This window comes from Falco biarmicus, chromosome 1 (genome assembly GCF_023638135.1).
Source record: "Falco biarmicus isolate bFalBia1 chromosome 1, bFalBia1.pri, whole genome shotgun sequence".
NCBI classification, from domain to species: domain Eukaryota; kingdom Metazoa; phylum Chordata; class Aves; order Falconiformes; family Falconidae; genus Falco; species Falco biarmicus.
The window spans coordinates 19,716,562-19,739,994 of NC_079288.1; the positions used below are offsets into that span (position 1 = coordinate 19,716,562).

Here is a 23,433-nt window from a genome sequence, read left to right on the forward strand (position 1 = left end):
AGAAACTATCTTGTTACATGCAAATGACTAGACTGAATGATACCTTATCTTAAAATGAGCAAGAATTCCTAATACAGTTGAATTTTAATTTTTTTTTAGCTCTTAAAGAAATGTTCTGTAGATGCAATTACAATGAAGATGTGATGCAGAGTTTATATGGATTTACCACACAATTTTTATAAAAAGAAGTCATTACTTTGCTATACGTTCATAAGTTAATGAAAATATATTGCTTTGGGGTTATGCAAATTTAGTACTATTGCTTTATTGAGAGATTGAAAGCAAATGGGGTCCATTTCTATTACAGTGGGACTATATACAATAAAAGAGGTTTTTGCTATCATTACTTAGACTGGTTGCTACAGACTTTATTTTTGCTTTTGTTGTTTTATTAGTACCAATCCCTTCAGCCTTTTCATTCTGTTTTGCATGATTAAATGTATCTGAGATATGTAAATAACTTCATCATTCCATACCTATTTTTGTTAGTTACATCTCCTCTCAAGTTCCTGATCTTTGATCTTTGGATATATGAGACATATCTGATAGCTTTCTTTGGATTCAGAGAAATAAATTTGATATGCTAGTATTTTGTTTTCTACCATGTTTTTTTCCCCAATCCTTGTTCGCTGTATCTATATAGTAAAACTACAAAAGAAGAACTTGCATCCTCTTATATCACACACATAATGCTGCACCAAGTGTGTGCCTGTGTAAAGATGTCTTGTGTTCATAGTTTAGATTTCAGGTATACAAGTTGGGGAAAAAACCCACTTCAAGAGTTAATTTGCAAGGTCTTTGCCACGTGTTTGAATGGCTGTTAGGTAAATAACTAAGAGGTTTATTAGGTTTGGTTAACAAAGATGTATTACCTAAAAATGTAGAAAACCTTTCTTGCCCTTATAGTTCAAAGAGATACCTATATTTATGATGAGTAAGACTGCACTGCCCGAGGGGATAAAGCACAATGGGGCTTGGAAATCAGGTATAAGACCTATAGTAGTATATCAGGAAAAAATGATGTTAGATAAAGTTCAGAAACGTCTTAGGCACAGACTCTCCTCCCAGTAGCTTAACTGGAGGCTGATGTGGAGAAATACTTCTAACTGATGCTCATCTTGAAAGAAGCAGGTGGGAAAACTGACAACAAGGAAATATATGTGTGTGTATGTTTGTAAATGTTTCACACTGTCTGCCTTCTTAGTGCTGGTTTCCCACTTATCTTCAGGTTATACAAAGCTGTGTCTGACCTCTCTTTTATACTGCAGTTTTTCAACCCAGCTGCCTAATTTGTGGTCTTAAGCATTAGAATTTTATTAAAAGCTTGTGTACAGTTATGATTCTTGCCTAATGACTTTTGCATTGCAAGAGACATTTGACAAATGATCACAAACGAAGAGAAAGGAGAGGCTTGTTTTCAAGAAAATCAGATTAATGAAAATAAGAAAACAGGTAAGTCAAAAAGCTCTGATGGCAGAGTATAGTAATGCCTGAAGCTTTTCTGTTCTCATGTGTACCATTAGGATCTGTGACAGAACCAGATAAAAAGAAGGGTTAATTCAGCAGGTCAGAAAGGTCTGGCTCTGCTTACTGAAGGCAATCTGAAAACAAAGTGACTATATCATGGTTATTTTGGACAGTTAATACAAAAGGTCCACGAGAAGCCAATTATTATTGTCCCTCCTGTCCAAGACTTTTCCCAGGTTGTTTATGAATTTCATTTTGCTGTCTCATGGAGGCTGGTAGGAAAGGAGAAGTCTTACTGCCATTTTCATACTATAAAAATTTCCCCCTGCATAGTTGAAGTGTTTTACTGGGTATTAAATGAGAAGCAACCTTGTACCAAAACAACGTCAAGCTGATAATCTCCATTCAATGGTGCTTATTTAATGCCTTTGTTGAGGATTCATTTCAGAGGGATTTCCCATACAGGTAAAAATCCCAAGTCTATGATCACAGTGCTGTTCTCAGTTTTCACATTAAGACAGGCGCCATTCTTCAGGAGCTCAGTAACAACTGCCTCTCCAAGTTATCCTTATCCTAGAAATGGCATGCTGTGGGTATGTCTTCCTGTTAGAGAAAAACCTCTGGCCATGTACTTCTGACTTTCTGGCTTTTTTTCTTGGAATCCAAACTTCTTGCTCCAAAAGCCATATGCAATTTGACTTTCACTGATATGTATCACTGCAGGCTATGCATATAGATAAGTAGAAACTGCCAAATTAGCATACTGAAAAATCTTTGCTTTCTTTTAAATCTCATTTACAGTATTTAAAATGTCCCTTAGAGACACTATATTTTGTAGAAATAATACATTACCAAAAAAACCCCATCGACCACTTTGCATTGTTAATACAGATTTTAGCAAAGGGAAATCAGGCTACTTACTGACAAATCTTTAAGAGAGAAGAAATTACAGTCAGTGAAGGTTGTCGATAATCAGGATTATAATAAATCATTTACCATAAACTGTTCCTTGGAGACAGAGAACTTAAGGAAATTGTGGGTTGACTAGATGTAGGAAGTGTTAAAGATCATAAAGATAAAAAGCATTGTTTAATGATGCTTGGATTTGGAAAAAGGTATCTGATTATCCCAGATGTAGCTGGAACCATTTCTCCGCAGCCCATGTCATACTTTTGTAAATGTTGCGTGACAACCCTAGGCTCCTATGATAAGATAACTATCTTTAAAAAAATAAATTAATGAGAAACTGTAACCTCAGCTGAGTGTTTGGATAAGCAAGGTAGCAGCAGCTGATCTATTAGCTCTGCATGACTGGAGTCCTGTGGCAGCAATCCATAGTTTAAACAATTCTTGGTTTTGTGTCTTTTCTGGATATTGGAGGGCATTTTGCCGGTGATACACTTCACCAGAACTCGGCACTGGGCCGTCTAAGCAATCCGAACTGCTCTAAACGCTGTATGTTACTGTAAATGCCATCTCCATCCCTTGGGGCTGAGATCAGTTTTCATGAAAGGAAGGTGTGTTTGGATGTTCCCCAATCCATAATTCATTCTTTGTGCATGCCTTAGGCATCTCACTGATCCCTGCTTGACACTTGCTTGTGTGATCTACTCTCATCTCTGCCCCCTCCCCAAAACACTAAATCATCTTTTTCCTTTCCAATTCACACTGATGATTTCCAAAGTAAGAAAGATTTTTTTTCCCCCGAGTCTCTTATGAGAAAGGAATCAGAGAAGCCATGATGTTTTAGAATTCCATTTCTCAGTTTATAGTTAGAAATCTGCCTCCTAATAATGCCAAGTTCCAAATATTGTAGAAGTGACCAAAAATTTGTGACTAGTGCTTGCCATGTATAGAGGAATATTTCTAAGTGTAATTATTTGTATGGGAGACTTTCAGAGGAAAACGAATTTATTAATGAGAATCAGAAAATTTTGTGGATTACAATGAATGCAAGACCTTTCTAAGCTCTTTCCTGACAGATTGACACCAAAGGCTGTGCTGGATCATGGCTGGTGATAGCTGTAATTGCTTTGTTCATCTCTAACATTCTTGTCACTAAGGCTTGCCCTATTTTTAGAAGACATTTTCAGGAGCAAGATTTCAATCTGCACAGCAGTAAATGCTGGTTTAGCCACATCAATTTCTTACTGCTTTCTTGCTTTATAGTATGTATTGGACCTTGATTATAGGATACTTGAATAGCTTTTACAGAGCTTCTAAGGACTGTGTTTTCTTCTCTTCTGAATTTAGATCTGTTTGTCAGTCTTTGTTTAATTTAACTATGCTATTTTTGCTTTCCTATTCAAGGGTTCTGAGCTCAATTCTGTCCTGGTTAGCTAGTGGTTGCTGCCCACATTTAGCTATCTCTGGAAATAACTTTTGCATATTTAGTGGGAGCAGATGAAAAATAAGCTTAATTCATCAGGGCCAGAGCAGTAATTATCTCAAGTATGGGCAAAGAAAGTCTGTGACCATGAGACCCTTTCTGCATCATATTACAGGGGATGTGTTTGCTACTCCCTTAACAGTAACTGTCAGGGAGGCAAGAGGGTTTGGCTACAGCTGCATTACAGCTTGCCTGATGTTACATCTCTCCATGTGAATCAATTCTTATGGAATAGTTATTCTGAGTGATATAACTAACCTGAATGCTACAACACTGCATGAGTTTACATGTAGGTAGTTGGTTTTCAGAACTCTGTGGAAATGTAGATTCTACTTAAGTAGACCTGGTTGTGGAATAATTCTATGGGAGTTTGGGTTTGAGACTTGTTATGTAAACTGACACGACTAGAATAATGATGAACTTAATTTGATAAATCTGAACAGGGCAAGCTGTCTAGTGGGGTACTTCAGGGTTTAGGATTAACTCTAAAGTAATTTATTATTTTCATTAGAGATTTCAAAGTAAATTGATAACATCCACATGTAGTAGTAATTAAGACAAATATTACCAAAGGGAATTGGGTGCTAGAAACACAGTGGCGTGGCATTATGAAATAGCAAAAGATGTAATGACAAATGGAAAAATGATGAAGATGAAGCAGAAGCCTGGAACTAGCAATTCTCTGAAAAATTTAAGAGTAATAGGCAGCACAGTGATCTGCAGTATCACAGACCATTAAGAAGTCTACCAAAATTTCAGGTCACCTACATCAAGGTACTGAATTCACATAAAAGAAAGGTCCCATTTTTTTATGAGATCATTCCTGAATTATCAGGATTTCTTTCTTTTCATTAAGGGCTACCTGTAGGCAAGGCTGAATACCAAGTGATCACGATGTACTATATAAAGACTTAGGGTAATTGCCACCATGTCCAGATGTGCACTCAAGCAGGATTGGTTAGGAGCTTTAAAATATCCAGGTGCTTCCTGGTAGGTGGGGAGAAAAGTGGAGTGTTTGCAGCATGTTTTTAATCCACTATAGGAGCATTATCATAAAATACTACAATTATCTGTATAAACAAATATTTTTCAAACAAAAAAAGAAGAAAAAATAAAAGGCATTTGTCCTAAATCTATTGTATGGAAAAAGTATTTTAAGAAGCAGATCCAGGACTTTTCTTTGCATGGCTGAACACAGTAAAATATACAGGCAATGTTACTGTCACTGTAGTCTTTAGTCCAGGTTCCCATCCTTACGTGGACATTTTAGCTGTTCTTTTTTGCTTGTATTTTATCCTGCATCTATTACTTCTGATACCAGCTGTGAGGAAGGAGGGATGTGACTATCCCTGCAGAGGACTTTTTGTTTCTGATTTATTACATTTTTGTTGTATTTTCCTCTTTTCCAGGCTAAAACTTACTTACTAATTTCTCATTCTGAAGCCATTCCAGACCTTTGGTTATATCTGCAGCCCTTCCCTGAACAACCTGTAGTTGAACTTTCTGGGATGGGAGGATGAAAATTACATGTAGTGTCCAAGATGTAAGCAAACCATGGAGTTTACACAGCAGGTATTCTCCAAGTATACAGCAATTCACTCAAAATAGAGAAAAGCAGATCATGGGGGTTCTCCTCAGCTGCATTACATATCCTGTTTGTTTTGGGTTTGTATTTTATCTTTAATGCTAAAGTATTCATTTATGCATAAATAGAAAACATGGCAGAAATTCATGCAGTATGGCTGAGATAACAACACTGTAAGAACTTTTGTATTTCTTGTAGACTGGGCAGACCCATCATTTGGGAAGCCCTTGACAGGGAAAAGTCCCTCACTTTGGTGTTGAACCAATATAATTAGCTCAGCAGAAAGGGAACTGAGCACTGAACAGAAATCAAGCATGCAAAAATTTAGCTAAGGTAAATGAGCTTGTCATTTGGCCTTGGTTTTCCCCACACCTTTTTCCTCATCATAATAAGCACTAATACATCTTTCCAACTACACCAGTTAACTGAATAAAAAAAGATGTTAGCTCTCCCTACCAGCTTTGCAACTCTGATGGTATGTTTCAAAACCTTATCCTTTGCATATACTCTGTCCTGTTTTCTGGATGAATGATTGTGCTGTTTCCTGAATGAGGAATATGAAATTTCATTGCTTTACACAAGACATCTAAGCATGAAGTCAGACACAGTTCCAAGAGTTGAAGTAGTTAATATGATACAGAAACTGTGTGATTCTTTCATGAATAACCAGCTTGGTTGACAGGTCAAACCAGCACAAGAGATAACGGCATAGTCTGTTCACGGGTTGATCATAGCAAGTATGTAACTGAATTCTTTGAGCTGAATTCAAAGTTTTACTCTGCAGCAGGTCTGGGGAGTGGCAATGTATAGATGCAACAAGAATGGAAAGCTTTCAGTACAATCATGTGACAGAAAAAAAAAACCAACATAGGCAGAAGGAAAGAAAAAGTAGCTATAGCCATTAAATTGAATGGTAGATAAGGAGATAGCTTCTTTGGCTCAAAAATTAATGAACTATAGATTGCTGAAAGCTGGAGGAATATATTAGGGAATTACCATTTTGCTCTTCTCCAGGTATCCCTCACAGTCCCTGCATCTGTGCTTCACTCTCACCTGTTTTATAGCCCTGTTTCGCATAACCTTTTTTTTTTTTCCTCCTTTCTGCTATAATTACGTAGGTTGTCTCCTTCTAAGTATTCCTTCTTCTGTTCTCTTTCCTTTCCTCCCCCTGCAATGAAAGTCCATGAGCAAGCGGCTGTGTAGTACATAGTTGTCAGCTGGAGCTAAACCATGACAGTCACTTTACTTCTGTCTATCATGTTATTAGTTCTTTTGATCTCTTCCGGTGTGTCCCATTCCCTTCTACTATGGCTATTCTAGTTACTGGTTTCCAAAGTGATTTACAGGTTATCCACAATATTTTCTAAACAATCTCTTTTTTTAGTGTTCACCATTAAATTTTAATTGAATGGCAACCGTCAGTTGGTTTTAAAGACAAATGCTAAGAGATGAGATGGGTTAACGTTTCAAAGAATGTGAGAGTCACAGAATGATATAAGTAACATGGGTCAGGAACTGTCAGCTACGCAACATGTAATGCATTGTGGCCCTGTTCCTTGCTGCTTATGTGCTGGTGTAATAAATGTGATTAATAGTAAACTGTTCCCATGAATTACCTATTGGTAGGTTAAGAGCTGTATGCAAAGTGGCATACGCTAATAATCCTCCTTGGGGAACATCGTATAGGGGGAACGTGGGGGACACATGGCATAGATCCTTCAGTAGTCTCATAATTTGTTTTACGTTCCTTTTCTCTCTCTGTGAGTCATGCTCATCTCCCTGTGACTTGAGAGTTCATCTTGGGATCTCATGCCATCTTTCTGTCTTTATGAGAAGGTGTGTATGATGATCCACCCTAATGGTTTCTGTTGCTGGCTGTGGCAGCATGTTTTATGATGGGTGTGGTACATTCCCATTTTCTCTGTTGTGCATGTACAGTATTCACCTTGCAGCCCCACCCGTGGCCACTCCCACCCTCCCACTGGGAATCGCCCACAGTAAGCTCTGTAATTACCTTTATTTGATCTGAGGAATGGATTTGGGAATCTTATTTGCACAGTCGTAAGCTGAGTATGTTAAAACAAAAACCAAAAAACTCTGAATGACTGATTCACTGAGCAGTGATGTGTTAAGTAGGGAAAGAGCAGAGTGACAGATAACCAAGTTCAGGGGCTGTTTAACTGAAGTGGTTTTGGAGTTTTTGCTTTGGAAATGTCTGACTACGATACATGTATACAAAGGGGAATTTCACCTGTTATCACTGTTCTGAGTTCTTAATGTTAGCAGGCAAAGCTGGTTTAAGTTACAGTTTTGTTTGGAACAGTTTCTGTTGGTTTTACATTGAATCAGTGCAAACTGCAGTTGCTACTTGTTTTACGTGTTTAGTCTGGGTTATGCAGTGTAGTTTACACAGGCCTCTAAGACTCTCAGTGAAGAAAAGAAATTGTATGCAGTCAGAAGTAATGCAGCACTAGTTCAAGTATTTTGTTTTTGGAAAAACCTTTGAAAAGAAAACCCCCCCCAAAAAACCCCCAAGACTCAAGCTCCTACTTGGGCTTCTCGAGATCAAAGGTCTTTCAGCATCTACTTAGCAACTAGTAACTAATTCAGCTAGCTCACAGAAGCACAGCTGATTTGAAATGATGTATTCTGCTGACACTTATTCCTAGGCATGCATGAAAAATGTTGCATATAAAGTAGTAAAGATGGAGGAACAGGTAATGGAGAATGATATTTATTTCTCTGGAGGGAACCCACCCTCAACTCCTAGCAATAGCCTTTCTGTCCACAAAGCTTAAGTGTAGTTTCTGTATGTGCAGCCATCAATACTGGCTAGCATGTTAAAGTATTTCAAACAGGAATACAGGGGAATTTGGCCTGATAATTTGCTAAGGTTACCAGAAAGAGCTTTTGACAAGATGCTTCATCACAAGGTTTTAAGGGAACTATCCACCGAAATCCTGACTATTCACAGAAAAGGTCTTAGCATGAATAAATATTTGGTTAAAAGATAGAAAATGAAAGGTAAAGCTGAGTAATTGGTTTGCATGAGGAAGGAGGTCACCAGTGCTGGGGGTGATCTTTAGGGATCTGCTGAGACTTTGTATTCACCAAAAAAATGGGAAAAGAGGTGAAAAGCACATGACAAAATTTGCAGATAATAACTGTTATTCTGAATAGATATGATGAAGATTGACTGGGAGGAACAGCAAAAAGACATTATGAGATTCAGTGATGGGGCATTTAACCTTACAGATAAACCTAAAGAGAAGCACAAAAACCTTGTTTACCGAAAAAAATCCTAACTTCCTTTAAAAAGAAATAAAAAATAAAGGCACTTAGCTGACCATTAAAAGTCAGGAAAGAGTGGTGATGGATGGTTCCATGAAAACAGTAGCTCAAGGATAACAGCAATCACAAAAGTTAAATCAAATGTTAAGAATTGTGAGGGAAAACCAGAACAAGCCTAAACGTTTTTTCCATGATGCATTGCTGTCTTGAACAGCGTGCAGTTCTGGGTCTCCCCATCTGGAAAAGGAGACAGTTGAGGAAAGGGCTGCAAGTCTGATCAAAGGTCCACACCAGCTTCCATATGTGGAATGACTAAGTGGGCTTTGGTCTGGAAAAAAGATGATTGATGGTGGTGAAAAAAATGGAAGAGATATATTAAATCACAGGTGCTATGGAGAGGGTGAACTGGCATTGAATGCCAGAAACTAGCAAAATGTGGTGATTCTTTATTACCCAACGTGTAGCTGCCCTGTGCAAGCCCCTACCACAGAGTGCTGTAGATGTAAAAATTTGTATGGATTCAAGGGATGGCTGGACAGGTTAATGGAAAGGAAAATCCGTTGTGGCTTATTAAACAGATGGACAACAGCTCTGACTTAAGAGGTCTGTGACTTGCAAGCTATTGTTTGCTGTTTCTGTGCTTTTCTCCAGGCATTAAGTCTTGTCCATTGCTGGAAATAGGATACTGGGCTGGGTGGTGGGCCTTTGGTTTCACCCAGGATGGATGCATTTCAGTATCATGTGCGCTGCGTGGCACTCTGTTTTAAACACATAAACCCAGAGAATGTTTTGTGTTTCAATGCTATGAATTCCCTGCAGTCTAAAAGGTAACATATTTCCAGAGAGTTGTAGCTACCTACCTGCAGAAGCAAGCACTTTAGTTAGGGAAAAGAGAGAAAGAAAAAATTTAGGTGAAGAAATAAAAAGGCAAATGCCTGATTATCCCAACACTCTTGTCTTCCTGCCCCAAAATTACAAAGTCATTCACACCCCAGCATCAAGTTGAGAACTTAGTTTTGTAATTTAAAGCATTGTCTTTGGAATGCCAGGAGGAGCAAGAGACAGACAGACTGAAGAATAAATGAGGGACAGTCTGGAGATTAAAGAACCTTATAGGAAAATATGGCCTGAGATTTTTTTGCAAAATGAATAACATACAAATACGTTAATCCTTTAGGAAAGAATAACTGCTGAGAACAAGATGAGATACAAGTGACTTGAAATTAGAAAGACTGAAAGAAGCGGGGAGAGGGAAGAAAAACTAAATCAAATACGGTGAACAAAACAAGAAGTCATGCATGAAGGCATTAAACTTCCCAGGAAGGATTATGTTGATTCATTGTAAGCTTTGGAAAAGTTAATGTCTGCTGTTAATATAAATACAAAGGAAGTTCCCCTGAAAAAGAGGGAAGTTGTGAGAGAATAGGCACAGTTAAACCTGTCCCTATTTACAGTTATAAGATACCACCAGCATAAGGGTCTCTAAAAACTGTAAATATGGACATACCTGACAGACTAAGTTGCATCAAAGTTCGTTCACCCAATTAGCCTTCTCTCCACTTTACTGCAAAGTGACCAATGACTGTTCTTCCCCTTTACCCTCCCCACTTTCCAAGTGCTCGCTCCTCTGCTACACCCACCTGTTTTCCTAATGCCTAATTTATTCCTAGAGTCTATTTCTGCTTCATAAACACTACTTCCTCATTGTTAAAAGCAAAAGCGGCAAGAGCAGCTATTTGATTTTTAAGTTAATTTTATTTAATTCTTCATCTATTTTAACTCTTTCAGGAAAATTCTTCAAGCTTGGTGAAAACTGTTTCTTCTAAAAGAAGACCAAAACAGAGCCAAGTTTCTTCCCTCAGTTCTGCTCATTCCTGGCTGTTTAAAAACACATTGTTCAAGCCAGCTTGGCAAAAGCTCACTGCAAAATTTTTGCAAAATAATGTAATTTGTTCATCTAGGATGAACTTTTTAGCCAGGTTCATCTGCCTTGTGAAATGTGAGGTGCTTTTATATTGATTTTTCATTTGGCCATTATCTGACTGAACAAGTACTAAGTATTTAATGGTCCCTGTGCTCAGCAAAACCACTGAAAAGAAAATGCACAAATTTGTGGTATGCATACCCCTTTTCAGGGGCTTAAGTGCACCTTTTCAGGTCTTAAATCTCAAAAGTATTTAATCAATAAAGTATCTAAGAAATGGAGACCGTGTTAGTAGTCTTTCTCCTGCTTAAATATTTTGACTCTTTAATGAATATCTGAAGCAACAGAGAATCTCCTTCAAGAGCTATTCATGCATTCAAAATAGGGTAGCTACTTTCCTCTGTTTGTTAACAAATTCTGAGTTCTTTCTGTTTGTGTGTCTATCCATCTACCAAGTTCACACTTTAGGGTAAGCATGTCTACTATACTGATAACTGAGACCACAAATACTCTTTTAATAATTTCTGTCCCAAATTACGGTTAATTAAAATATCTTACAGCAAAATGTTTAAAAAAATAATGAAAACCAGATTAAATAAATGACAAAAAACTAGAAAATGTGATGTTCACAGATTCTTTAGGAGAAATTTGGTTCTATTACACAATAAGTAGCTTTCCCTGCCTCTCACTTACAGCAAGGCCTCAATGACTTTAGAAAACAGAAATCTCTTTCGCCAGAAAACATGAGGTAATAACACCCTTGAAAGAAAGGATAGGAATTTCACAGAAATGGCAAACATCAAAAAACTGTGTATGCAGAAACAGTTTTGCAATAAACAGCCTGAATAAACAGTCTCTGTTTCATTGAGGAAGTATTGTTTAAGCAAGTGTATTGAATTATATACACATCCTTGATCCTGTTACAAAATTCTTAATAGAGATGAAAATTAGAAACAAGAAAAAGGCTAAAATTAAATAGTAATCATTTTAAGTCCTGCATTTTTCCCCTGTACTCATGTTGCATTTGACACACATCACCATGCAGCTTATGAAGCACAAGAGATTCCTCTTGGGAGATTCATGCCCCCTCTAACAGGGATTTTGTCCATTCTCTCCTTAGTGAAAAATTAACTGCTTTACTGAAATGGAATCTTACATTTTTGGGAGCAACTAGCTATAAAGAGGTTGAAACCATGCTTGTTTCTTCTCCTCTTAAAATATTAAATTTCAGTGATACATAAAACATAATTAACCGATCTAAGGGGATTACCACATTAAAGAAAGAGATGTAAAACTAAACATGTTACAAAAACCATTCTGTTTTCTTGTACATAAAACAATAATGCAAATTAAACTTTTTATAGGTGTTTGCTTCCAACGCTTAAAGCACAGCTGATAAAGAATATTCATTAAGGGACTAGAAGTACTGTTTTATATTATTGCTGACTTTGTCCTCAGAGAAAAAAGAGAATTGATATATTAAAATAGATTTATATTTTATAAAACCCCTGCAAATCTATATTAACATCGATAACAGCAACAGCTCAACATTTTACTTCCTCCTAAAGACCTCTATGTGTAATGTACTTTTTCAATCATTCCAGCATTTTAGCTTTTTCAGATTGACTGAACAAGTGTAGGACTAATTTTATAATATTATAGTATTTTGGGGGACTAACAGAACATAGTGTTACAGATTCCGTAGAACAAGAGAGATGTCAGCAAAGGAAAGCAGAGTTTTGAACAAAGACCATGTCGCTTGGAGGCCTTTTAGTTATTTACTTCATGAAGTAATGTCTTGACATTGAAGAAAATGTTTTACGTTAAGCTTTTTTGCATTCACATATTTATGCTCTCCGATTTAATATTTTTTTCCTGTTGTACCCAGAATTTTATATTGTGGTAGCTGTCAGTTATGAAGTGTAGAATGTGTTTTACAGTGAAGGAAAAGATTTGTGTCTGGGATTGGTTTTATCTGAGGCTGAGTGAAACGAATTTCTGTGAGAAGCTTTTGTCAGCTTTAGTTATTCTTTGCCGGTGAAGAGGCTGGCCAGCTACTGGAAACAATCTCATACCTTGCTTTGTCAACTTGTTGTGTGGTGACAGTAGCTTCCTATAGCAGATCTCCTGCTATGGTCAAAGACCATTTTTCTCCATGGTTGGGAGTCTGTAGAGCAGAGCTATAAGGTTCCTGGTTTTCACGGCTATTGTTTCCAATTCATAACAAGATCTATATAGCAGAAATACCATTGGAAAGGTTCAGAGTCACAGGAAAGCTGAGGCTGGAAGGGACCTCAGGGGATCATCTACTCAAACTCACTCTGCTCAATGCCCGTTCAGCTAGATTAAAGTGCAGAGAAGAGTATCAGCAGGAAAACAGCTAAAATATAAAAAGCCCAAGCCTAGTTTCTTCTGTCAGGGAAATTTAAGCCCTGTGTCTGTTACAATGAACATGCATGTTTGTTTAAACGTTAAACATCACTAATGAACACATCATCAAATCCAACTTGCTAAACTAGGACAAAGGAATTCCTCTTCTGGGTTCTCTTTGTTTGGTCTTTCTGTAAAGTATTCCTTCTTTTATCTATTTCCAAGTTAGATATTGCTAGTTATCACTTTTTTAATTGTGATTCTTGGCATATCTTACATTTTTTGAGAAACTCAGTGCTGCTGGAATAGTGAGTGTACAAGAATCACAATTTTTATTTTGCCAAGAATGCATACTTTTGCATTGGTAGTTATGAAATAAAGGTGGAAACTTGATTCTTACAGTGTCCAGAACTATAAGCAAGTATCATAGATCCATCATACACTTATTCTTCAAAATTCCATGATGATAAGATTTGATTATCCATATTGTTAAATTCAAGGAGTTCACTCCTGGTCCATCCTACCTTCAGTTTCAGTATATGCATATTTCCATCTTCTATATTTTCACTCTCTCTTAAATTTTAGCTTAACAGTGTCTTTATATGTGGGCAATGTTATATGTGGGAAAATCTTCTATTCATCTATAACAGATCTTTTCCTATTTTTGTTGACTGTCTTATTTTTAAAAATTACCTTTTCTGTGGAGGCTTTCAACAATAAGGAACACCATCACTTTGAGCCAAATTTTGCAGTCCCCTTTGCCCTCCTCTTGAGCCACTCTGCACATATAAGTCAGATTTATCTGTGCATCTTTTCCCTGTTGAAAACAGTCCCCTGTTGTATTTTTATAGAGTCAGAGAGGAAAAAAGTTGTGACTGAATTATGCTGTGCCCCATTTGTTTTTTAGCTGTGAAGTTTGTCTGCTGAAAACTACAGCGAGCCAATGCATGTCAAGTTAGGCTGCAGGAGCTCTCACTGATGTGAGGATGGACAAAAATCTAGGAAGCCATTACTAGATTACTAGTGAGTCTTAACCATTGAAAATTTTGTGAGGCAAGGAGTTTTTCCATAGAAGTACAGGTATTTTAAGCTGTGTACTGAACTAATACATACTTATGGACAGTGAATTTCCATAGATTTAAATAAGTGGTATTATTGCTCAACACCTCGGAAGACCATATGCAGACTATCTCAAACAGAGGACCTTGCATTAATGGCTAATCTTGAAAACTGTGGTCCTAGTATGTAGTTTTTCAGTGCTTTGAAAGGTTCATGTGAAAGGTGTTAGACAATAATATTTCTTGTGCCTCAGCAAAACAGATTTCAGATAGCACAAACCTGACCTCAAACCCATATGGTAGCTCAGGTGCTCTCTAGACACTCTGCATTTCAAAGGAAAAAACCCATCCCAAATCTATTCCTGGGTGGAAAAGTAGGGCATACATTAATTAGTGACCTTAAAGCACAATGGAAAACTAACGGGGCAATGCCAAGACAGAGTATGAGAAATTCTGGAATATTAAATGATGTTTGCCTGTGATCTCATACAATGAAGAATATGTGTGTTCTCAACTCCCAGAGGACAGGGCTGAGGCTTTTTGACGTCTTCAAGTTCAGTGGCCCCAATTAATTTCATTCTAGTGAATTTAGAGAATCAGCTGAAATTACTGCAGAGCTGCAGGTCTTTGAGAATTCACTGAGTATGAGTGCCATATACAAGACTGAAAGGAGGTAAATATAGTGCCTGTCTTGAAACTAGAAAGTATGAGGGAATTACAGATGGCATATTTAACTTTAATTCCCAGAAAAGTATAAAATTAAAACCCCACCAAAATGCCAAACTGAGGAAACAAAAGGCAAAAGTAAAAGCTATTATAAATTTGCTAAGAAGAAATTTTCATACCAGTGTAGTTTCCCTGTATACTGGCCTTGCAAGAAATGGAGGTGTACAGGTAATACCGTTTGACATTAGTGAGGCTTCTATGCTGTCTCCCATTTTGTTCTCATAAGCAAACCAAGAGAATTTATTTTAGATAAAACTCTAGGAGAGAGGAGGTAAAACTGGGTGGAATAGAGCATTAAGAGTAGTTCCTAACTGTTGATTGTCAGAATGAAAGGGTGTTTTGAGTGGATTTCTTAGAGTCTGATGCTGCTTGGTATTTTCACTAATGACTTGAGTGATAGACTAGAGAGGAGCACTAATCCAATTTGGAGACAGCATGAAGATGGAAGGCTTTGCATAGGTATTTAAAGGACAGGATAATATTCAAAAAAGTCAGGAAAAATCAATTGAAGAAAATAAAATGCAGTTCAATGATAATGAAGTTCAACATCTAGGCAGGAATATTAAACCCTGCAGATAGTGAATGACAAGAAGTGACTAGGTAGCAATTCTGCATAAAACGATCTCGAGTTTTTAATGGGTTACAAGCTGAACCTAAATCGGCCACATCATGCCGTAATGAAAAAGGCATACATGCTAGCGCGTATAAGGTGCTTACAGAAATACATTCTGTGAGCCTTGTGAAGTTAACTCTTCTTGGTCTTGGTAAAGTATCAGCTGAAGGTTTGTGTCCAGTTTCAGTCACCACATTTTGAAGGAATGGACTCCAATTTGGAGTCCATAGGAGAGGAGAGAAAATGGTCAGATGCCTAGAAAATGTGGTTTATGAGCAAAGATTTACAGAATTAAGTTTGTTTAGTCTGGAAGAGAATTTATATTGAAGGACATTCCAGCACTTTTTTTCCCCTCTCATTTGCTCTTCTTTTCTGCAGCTCGGGAGGACAGTGCCTAGCTGTTTAATTATTCCAGCTGGGAAAATAGTAAATTATTTCCTTCTATGAATTACTTACATTCCTGGGAGAACAGGTTCCTGTCTAATATTTCTGGCATCCTACCATTTGCCCACAGAGGGGAATGTTGCAGGGACCTGTCCTGGCAGGTCTGTTGAACCAGCAGTTAAGAGTTTGCAGGGCAGGGATACCTACCCATTCCAGGAGTAAAGTACGGGCTAGGTGTGGAAGTTGTAAGCTGACACTAGATGAGCTCCTTTGAGAGGCTCTAACAAACTGGTGAGGCAGCAGTACAGAGGGAAACAAATTGGGTTAAAATGACAGCATGTTTAGCTTCATTACATGACTCTGATGGAACCTCACCCTATATGCTTCATTCATTTCTGAGCACTTCACCAACAGAAAGATAATAATGCTGTGGATTGCAGTAGCCCTGTCTCATCCAAACATCTTAAAACGATTTTACATATATTTACTAAGCCTCAAAAGACACTGTTGAGATTTGTAAAGGCTATACAAGGATCACTTTACTAACCACACATTTAGCAGCTCCCTTCAGTATTTGGCAACATTTAACAGGGCACAAAGAATGCAGGTTTCATTTAAAAATGTTAGGGAATTTAGGTAAAATACATATAATAATCTTCTGTATTATTATCTTGTTTATATAATTCAAAAAGTAACATTGTTGTTCTGTGGACAACTCTAAAGGTCTTGCATCCTGAACAAAATAAAGAACAATTTATTCTGTCCCAGCTGTTTGGAATATATGGCTCTTTGAAGTGTTGATCTGAAGGAAGAATAGTGGCATACAGGCCACTTGAGAAGAGCGTGTTTGCAAGAAGCTAGCAAGCACAGCATGCTGCATTATAGTGAGGGTTCTCAGCTTTCTCAGCATTATGGAAGAAACCCCTGGTAATATCTTACACATGACCAGGAAGACTTAGTTGCACAAGAGGTGTGCAAAAAATGAACGGTGTTGTACAGGACTTAATTGATTTAAAAGAAAACAACGAAACCCCAGGATGTTTGTCTATGGGGTGAGGAGCCAGTTAGGGAAGTAGCAGAGCAGCTGGCTATGGTTATGAGGGCATGACTTGAATTTATGTTTGAAATGTGGCAAAAGGGCTAATTATTTCCCTGATCTTATTAGAAGTGGCATAGTGTCTTTGATACATAGAATTGGCCAAGACTTTGCTTTTAGTCCCTAATGTAAGCAGTATCCTGTTGTTAGCACCATGTTAGGGGATTGATTCAGTAGTGACTCAGAAGAAAGAGCAGCACCTCACAGCTCTGCTTCCTAAAGTTGACAGAATGATGCCATTCTGATGCCATTAGTGGGCTCCTACTCAAGGTACTCCAGCCTCTTTCGACCTTGCTTCTAAGAACTGCCACCTTGCTTTCAAATCTTAGCTAAATGAAGAAATGCCTTGGAAAGATGTGGCACTGGCCATACTCACAGATGTATGAGAGGAGGATTTTATTTGTACCTCTAGCTTAATCTGCATTATCTCCATAATAAATCTCTTTGTGTTTCAACTGAATGATTTTGGAGATGCAGGAGAGCAGAGGAGTTTTTGACCCAAATCATAAAGCTCAGGGTTTCTGACTGATAGAGGACATGGCTACAGTCAATCCTATCTGCTTGCAATTTATCTCCATTTACACTTTCTACGGCTTATAGACACTGACCTACCAAGTACTGTTTTGCTTCTGCCCCATCTGAAACAACAATACTTTCCCTTGCTTTCCAATGGACACAGTCAGAAAGAGCCAGCTTCCAAAGTTTCTGCATGTGGGGTGTAAGCTGCTAGAATATTTTGCATCTGTAATTGTTTGGTTTATAGGCAGGACAAAATAGTACATGTAAAAATTCTCCATTATATACTCTGCAGTGCTTTGAGTCCCTACCTTTTAAAGGCTAAGTACATGGTGGTTTGGGGTTTTTGTTTATTTGTTTGGGGGTTTTTTGGGGGGGTTTTTTGCAACTTTATGCATTTTAAATTTTATTGCATGGATTACTGCAGAACTTCTGACTTCAGATCTGTCTGTGGTCACTCTGGATTGTAATCAAAGACTCCTTTTGGTTCTAATGTGAATCAATTGTCAATATTTTTTGCAGGATTTTGAAATTTCTGTTTCAGATTTTTTGGAGGCTGTATCACTGTCTCCCTGTCCTTGGTCATTTAACAGCCTATGAAACTTATGGGATTGATTTTGTGATTGAAAGTAGTTGTGCATGACACCACTTCTTGTGTTAAATTTCTGGACTTTGCATCCAAAGAGACTGGAATGTTGTTATTGTGGTTAATGTTTAGTTTCCAGAAATCCTAAACAATTATATTTTCTTTTTATTTCTGTTTTTTACAAAATAGATGCTCTGAAAGGACATAGTGAATTTTCTGGGTTTTATTATCTGTCTTTCTCATTATCCCTTTCCAAAACTGTATTTGAGCAGCAAGCTATTCTCCTAGAAAAGCCTGTTATTACAAGGAATGGATCAGAAAGACATTGCTTCATGTAGATGACCCTCGTTCTATGCTTTCCTCTTTTTACCTCAGTGTTCTGCAGTAATGGCAAGTGTCTTCATGTGCTCCTGGCAGGTTCCTGTACTACACCTATCACAGTGGCATGTAGATATTTCCATTTACTCCCCGGAGTACTTGACTGACTCCTATCTCAGTAACTGACATGTGGGTCCAGTTATATCTAGGAACACAGCAATATTATGGAAGTATCTGTGTTCATGTACAAGCCAGTACTTTCTTACACTATAACATCTGAGGTGAGTGTAGATGCTCAAATTACCAGGATTAGTCCCTTAGTTCATTTACTTTCATTTATTTCATTACATTCAAACTACTTCTACCCATGTTCATCTCCCCTCGCCGGGATGTAGGGTAAACAATGTGCTTTAGTTGCATGTTTTCTTGGCTGCATATATAATACAGGGTACCAACTGGCTGAAAGCAAACTACACAATCCTTTACTCCTTAAGAAATACGCACTCTAGATATTAAATATTTTTCTTCTATGCTCCTAATTAGTTATGAAGAAAATACATGTATTTTCAGCCTAAAGCATATACAGTTCAAACTAGCTTATATCAGTATTCAAGCTGGATACATATGATTCAGGTAAACCAAACTGAAACATTTATAGAATAAAGCCTAATTCCCCAAGATTTAATCTGATGTCCAGTAAACTTGCAGGAGGGCCAAGAGTGAATGATGGCTAGTTGTTATTTATTGGTTTGATAATTATTGTGTTTGTAACACAAACAGTTCCTTTCTTGCTGGAAATCTAACAGTCTGAAACTAAGAAGTGAAAAGAAAGTGATATACTGCCTGCACGTATAAGAAACAAGAAACTTGTGTATAAAGAAACAAGTTCCCATTTGCAGTTCTCAAATTTAGTAATTTCTGCAGTTAACACATCCTAGCTTCTGTCTGGATGTCACTTGAGTCACCTTTCAATATAGGAGTAAGTCCAGAATAAAACTTTTATCTACTACTACAAAACACACGAGGCAAAAGTAACAGGTTTAAAACAGAGGCCGTAGTAAAAGCAAGCTTGATATCAAAACATAAACTTCCCACATTTTTGATTTGTCATTGGCAAAGTTTGAAACAAATCCATTATGCATCTGTGAGACATGAGACTTCCCAATGTTTTTTTTTAGAAATACTTTTTTTGGTTTGTCTTTCTGTTGTTTAATTTTTTTTTTTTTTTTTTTTTTTTTTGGTAAAGGTAAACACTTCCAGCTTTCTTTGTAACTACGGAACAGAAAGTAGCTTAGATTAAGCTGGTATACACCGGAGACAAGAAAAGCTATTTTTTTCCCTTTGGGAAATCACCTACAGTCTTCACTTCTCCCAGTACTAGACCAATGGATCTATTAACTTACCTGGTGTTTTCTTGACTCCTTCTCTTGCTGCCCTTCACTTGCAGCTGATAAATACCTATAGGAGTTGCTGAGGAATGGGATGTAGCTGCTGACCTTCCCCTTCCCTCAGCCTAAAGTTCTTCAAAGTCAGCCTCAGGGACTTCAGATTAAATAGATGAGCCAAGGCAAAAGAGTTCTGCTCCCCCTTCCGTTTGGCTTTCACGGCTGAATTCTAAAAAGCTATATGAAGTTGTCAGAGGTTTCCTCTTACCTTTTTACTGAAGCAAAACGGCGTGCTGCTGCTCCAGGACAGGATTAGGTCATTCAAACAGCCCTGCAGAGAGAGTGGAGGCTCAGCGGTACAGAGTCTCCAAAGGCTGGAAAGATCTGATCTTACATCAGGTGAGAGAAGGCAGCTGGCTAGGCAAGCCAATAATTATGATATCAGCTCTTGTTCGCCTCAGGCAGTCCTGCATTTAATAAGAATACAAATATGACTAAGCTGCAAGTTTTTTTTTCCTTATGCTCTCAGTAATTCTTCAGAGAAGTTGGGCAGGTATTGAGCTCTAACTGTCTGGAAAGAGAGTGCTCCCTCTCAACCTCTCTGTTTTTCTTTTGATTTAAAATACTCATCTGTTACTGTGTTTTACAAACTTATTATCCACCTGTGGTTATTAAAAACACTCTTTCCTGGCATGGATTTTGCCATGCTATCAGAAAGCATTCAGCTACCAGAACTTGCATTTGTTCAGCCTCAACTCTCACAATGGAAAGGAACTGTGGCTCCACCATAGAGTGTCAAAACATGTCGTACCATTTAAATGTAAGAGGAACACTACAAGACCAGTACACTCAGGGTAATATTCCTTCCCAAAACCAGAGTGCCTTAGCACAGTCATAAAAATAGAACTAGATTGGAGGAGTGTATGCATTTGTGTGGGCATGTATGTATATATATTTATGTGGAGAGGTTTGTTTTTTGTGTGCAGATATGTAGAGAGGAATATGAGTTTAAATGTGCAATTGCAGGAATATGTATTTCTGCTGCCCTTACCTGGCTTTGGGCACACTCTACAGTCCCCTACACAAACCTGATCACACCTACTATAATAATACTTACCTACCTCATAGGGTGTTGTGAGGATTAATTAATGTTTGTAAAGTGCTTTGAAGATGAAAAGCCTTGAATGAGTGCTAAATATAATTATCGTCATTCCACAAAACAGTAGAAACATCTTTGCGGCCCCCAGGTTATTGTATAGGTACACCCATGTTTATCTCCCACGATTATGGTAAGATACTGAATAAGGTCTTGAAGCTTTGATAAAAACATGCTCTCTGCTTTGGAGGACATATTTATATTCATGTTAAGTTCATGCTATTCATGAAGTTTTTTTGTGATTCCTGTTGCAGAATGCTTTACCAGATTTGTGATAGAAAAGCTCTACCACAGCATCCACGTGTCATAATAATAGGACTGGCAGAAGAAAAGACATGTTTTTACCTGTGATGAATTATTTCCTACCAAGAGTCTGCCTGTTTGATTTTATTAGATCCATCAGGAACTTCTGATACTAGAAATGAAGGCTTTGTCAATTTATCTGCTGGATCTTGTAGAGATAGTGGGCATGGAGTGTTGGTGGATATACTCTTTCCTGTCTGGAAGATCTTGGAGATAGTGCTGGATAATTACTTATCCTTTCCAAGGGCTTTCAGATTTGGTGTTCCTCAGGGTTACATGTCTAAAGCTGGTGGGGAAGAATCTGAGATGGTTTGGGCTACACACGACGTCTTTACTTAATTATTCCCAAATTCTGCACTACCATCCATTTACGATTCTTACTCTGATGACTGAGAGAGATAAATCTGAGATGGTTTTATGTTAGTAACTTAGGCACAAACTGCAGTAGCCCAGAGACAAAGTAGGCTAATGGCCTGATTATTAACCCAGTCTCTGTAGCGAGCTTTGCAGCCTGCACTGAAATCCAGACTGCTGCAGCTATGTAGTTATTGGTACCTAAGTTAGCTAGTTTAACATTAACTTGTTGGGTGTGTTTACTTGAGCTGGCGTCACAGGTCGATTGCAGTGCAGAGATAAGATCCTGAATGAAAGTGAACCACTGACTGTCAAGCATTATCTCTTCTTCCCTGGGATTACTATCAGGAGGAAATACCTAGAGGAAAGGGGGATGCCAGTACTGGCTTCAGACTTTTCCTGTTTTTACCAATGTGTATCACAGCCTTATACCAACATCTACTTTAGTGAACATAAAGAGCACAACTCACCTAGCAGCACTGCTTTGTAGTATTTCTCTTTCTGAGTGGCAAAATAGTTTTGTAGAATTTAAAGTCTGTATTTTTTTTCCTTACAGCTGTCTTGCAGCCAACTTGAAGAGTTTTGTTCAACTAAAGCAGTTTGTTCTTAAGGAGATGAAGCCGTATGCCACAAGCAAAGAACAGAAGAGATCAAGAGGCTTACATCAGAAACAACTTAGTTTTGTTAGACACTTAGACACAGACTAGAATACTGTAATAAGTTAACTTTATATCTCTTCTTGGTCTGAGCTTTTACTGAAAGACTGAGGTGTTTATTTGGTGTACTGGCAGCTATTCTAAACTGTTGAATTCTGTTCCCAGATCTGATCTTTCGTTTTTTGGTTAAGAAGAAAACAAAACAATTGCAGCCATCAAGGTTGCAAAGTAAATATTCAAAATGCACGTCAGTAGCACCAATTCAGTGATGTCTGACTGAGACTACAGTTTGAAGTAATAATGTTAGCAGGTGGAAATGGTTTCTATCTGCTTTCATGAGACCTCAGCTGCCCAATGAAAATTACTAAAGTGGCAGTGCTGTTTGGTACTTCCATACAGGCAGTACTGCAGCGGGAAAAGAAATGACAGTCTGCATAACTAGCATGACTGTCTTTGTAATATGCCCAGAATGAGCGGCTCAAGAGCCTGCTTCCATATTTGTTTCCTTTCCTTAGGGAGAGTCGTCCCGCATGATCTGCTTCCTGTAGTGCAGTATTTTTGTATCTTGGATATATGTGGCTATTTTGTAATAGAAGTTGGAAAAATATAAATATCTTTCCACAGTTTGATCCTTGTCTCAGAAGTTTTTCCTGGACTAGCTAGTGCTTTTCAAAGCAGAGCACTGGAGATGGATAAGCTGAGCTCAAAGGTGTGCATGACACTTCATGTCCAACTCAGAATGTTTGATCAATTTTAATATAAAATGTTCTTGGGCTCCCTTACATGGAAAACCACTGTTGACCTCGTTATAAATTCCTCCTGCTATTTAAAATTGGCAAGAACCATCTTGTTGATCTGGAAATTTGTCAGTGAGGAGTTCTCCCTATGAACTTTCTTCATTTTGTGCACAGCCAGAGCATAAATTCATTCCTTTGATTAAATATTCTTATTTAATTTAGTAGTGGGATAATGGCTTATTTTTAATACATTGTTTATATTTTATTATGCAGTGATGGCAGCACTATTTGTTATCATAAACAGCTTTGTAGGCTTACAATTTTTGTATCCTAACATTTTGATGATAAGCTTACAAAATGACTTAAGACGTAATCTAACCAGCTATTCTGCCACCATTAAATAGGAAAAGTGGCCTAGCATCTCTCCCTTGGGATCACCTGAGGGAAGACACACCTGGGTGTAACTTAACCGTCTGCTGTGCTGCCTTTAAATAGTAGTCAGGACTTGCTTTTTATCTT

The 23,433-nt window shown here is 37.8% G+C and overlaps 1 long non-coding RNA gene across 3 annotated transcripts in view; it reads left to right on the top strand.

Moving 5' to 3' along the window:
• LOC130160038 (uncharacterized) overlaps positions 1-22,819 on the top strand; it is a 50,214-nt gene extending 27,395 nt beyond the window's left edge. For 2 of the 3 annotated variants that reach the window (XR_008825925.1, XR_008825930.1), the window contains one exon: positions 22,078-22,819. This is a non-coding gene — a long non-coding RNA (uncharacterized LOC130160038). The remainder of the gene's footprint in view (positions 1-22,077) is intronic. The other variant, XR_008825929.1, reaches the window with a different exon arrangement.
• Positions 22,820-23,433: the final 614 nt, after the last annotated feature.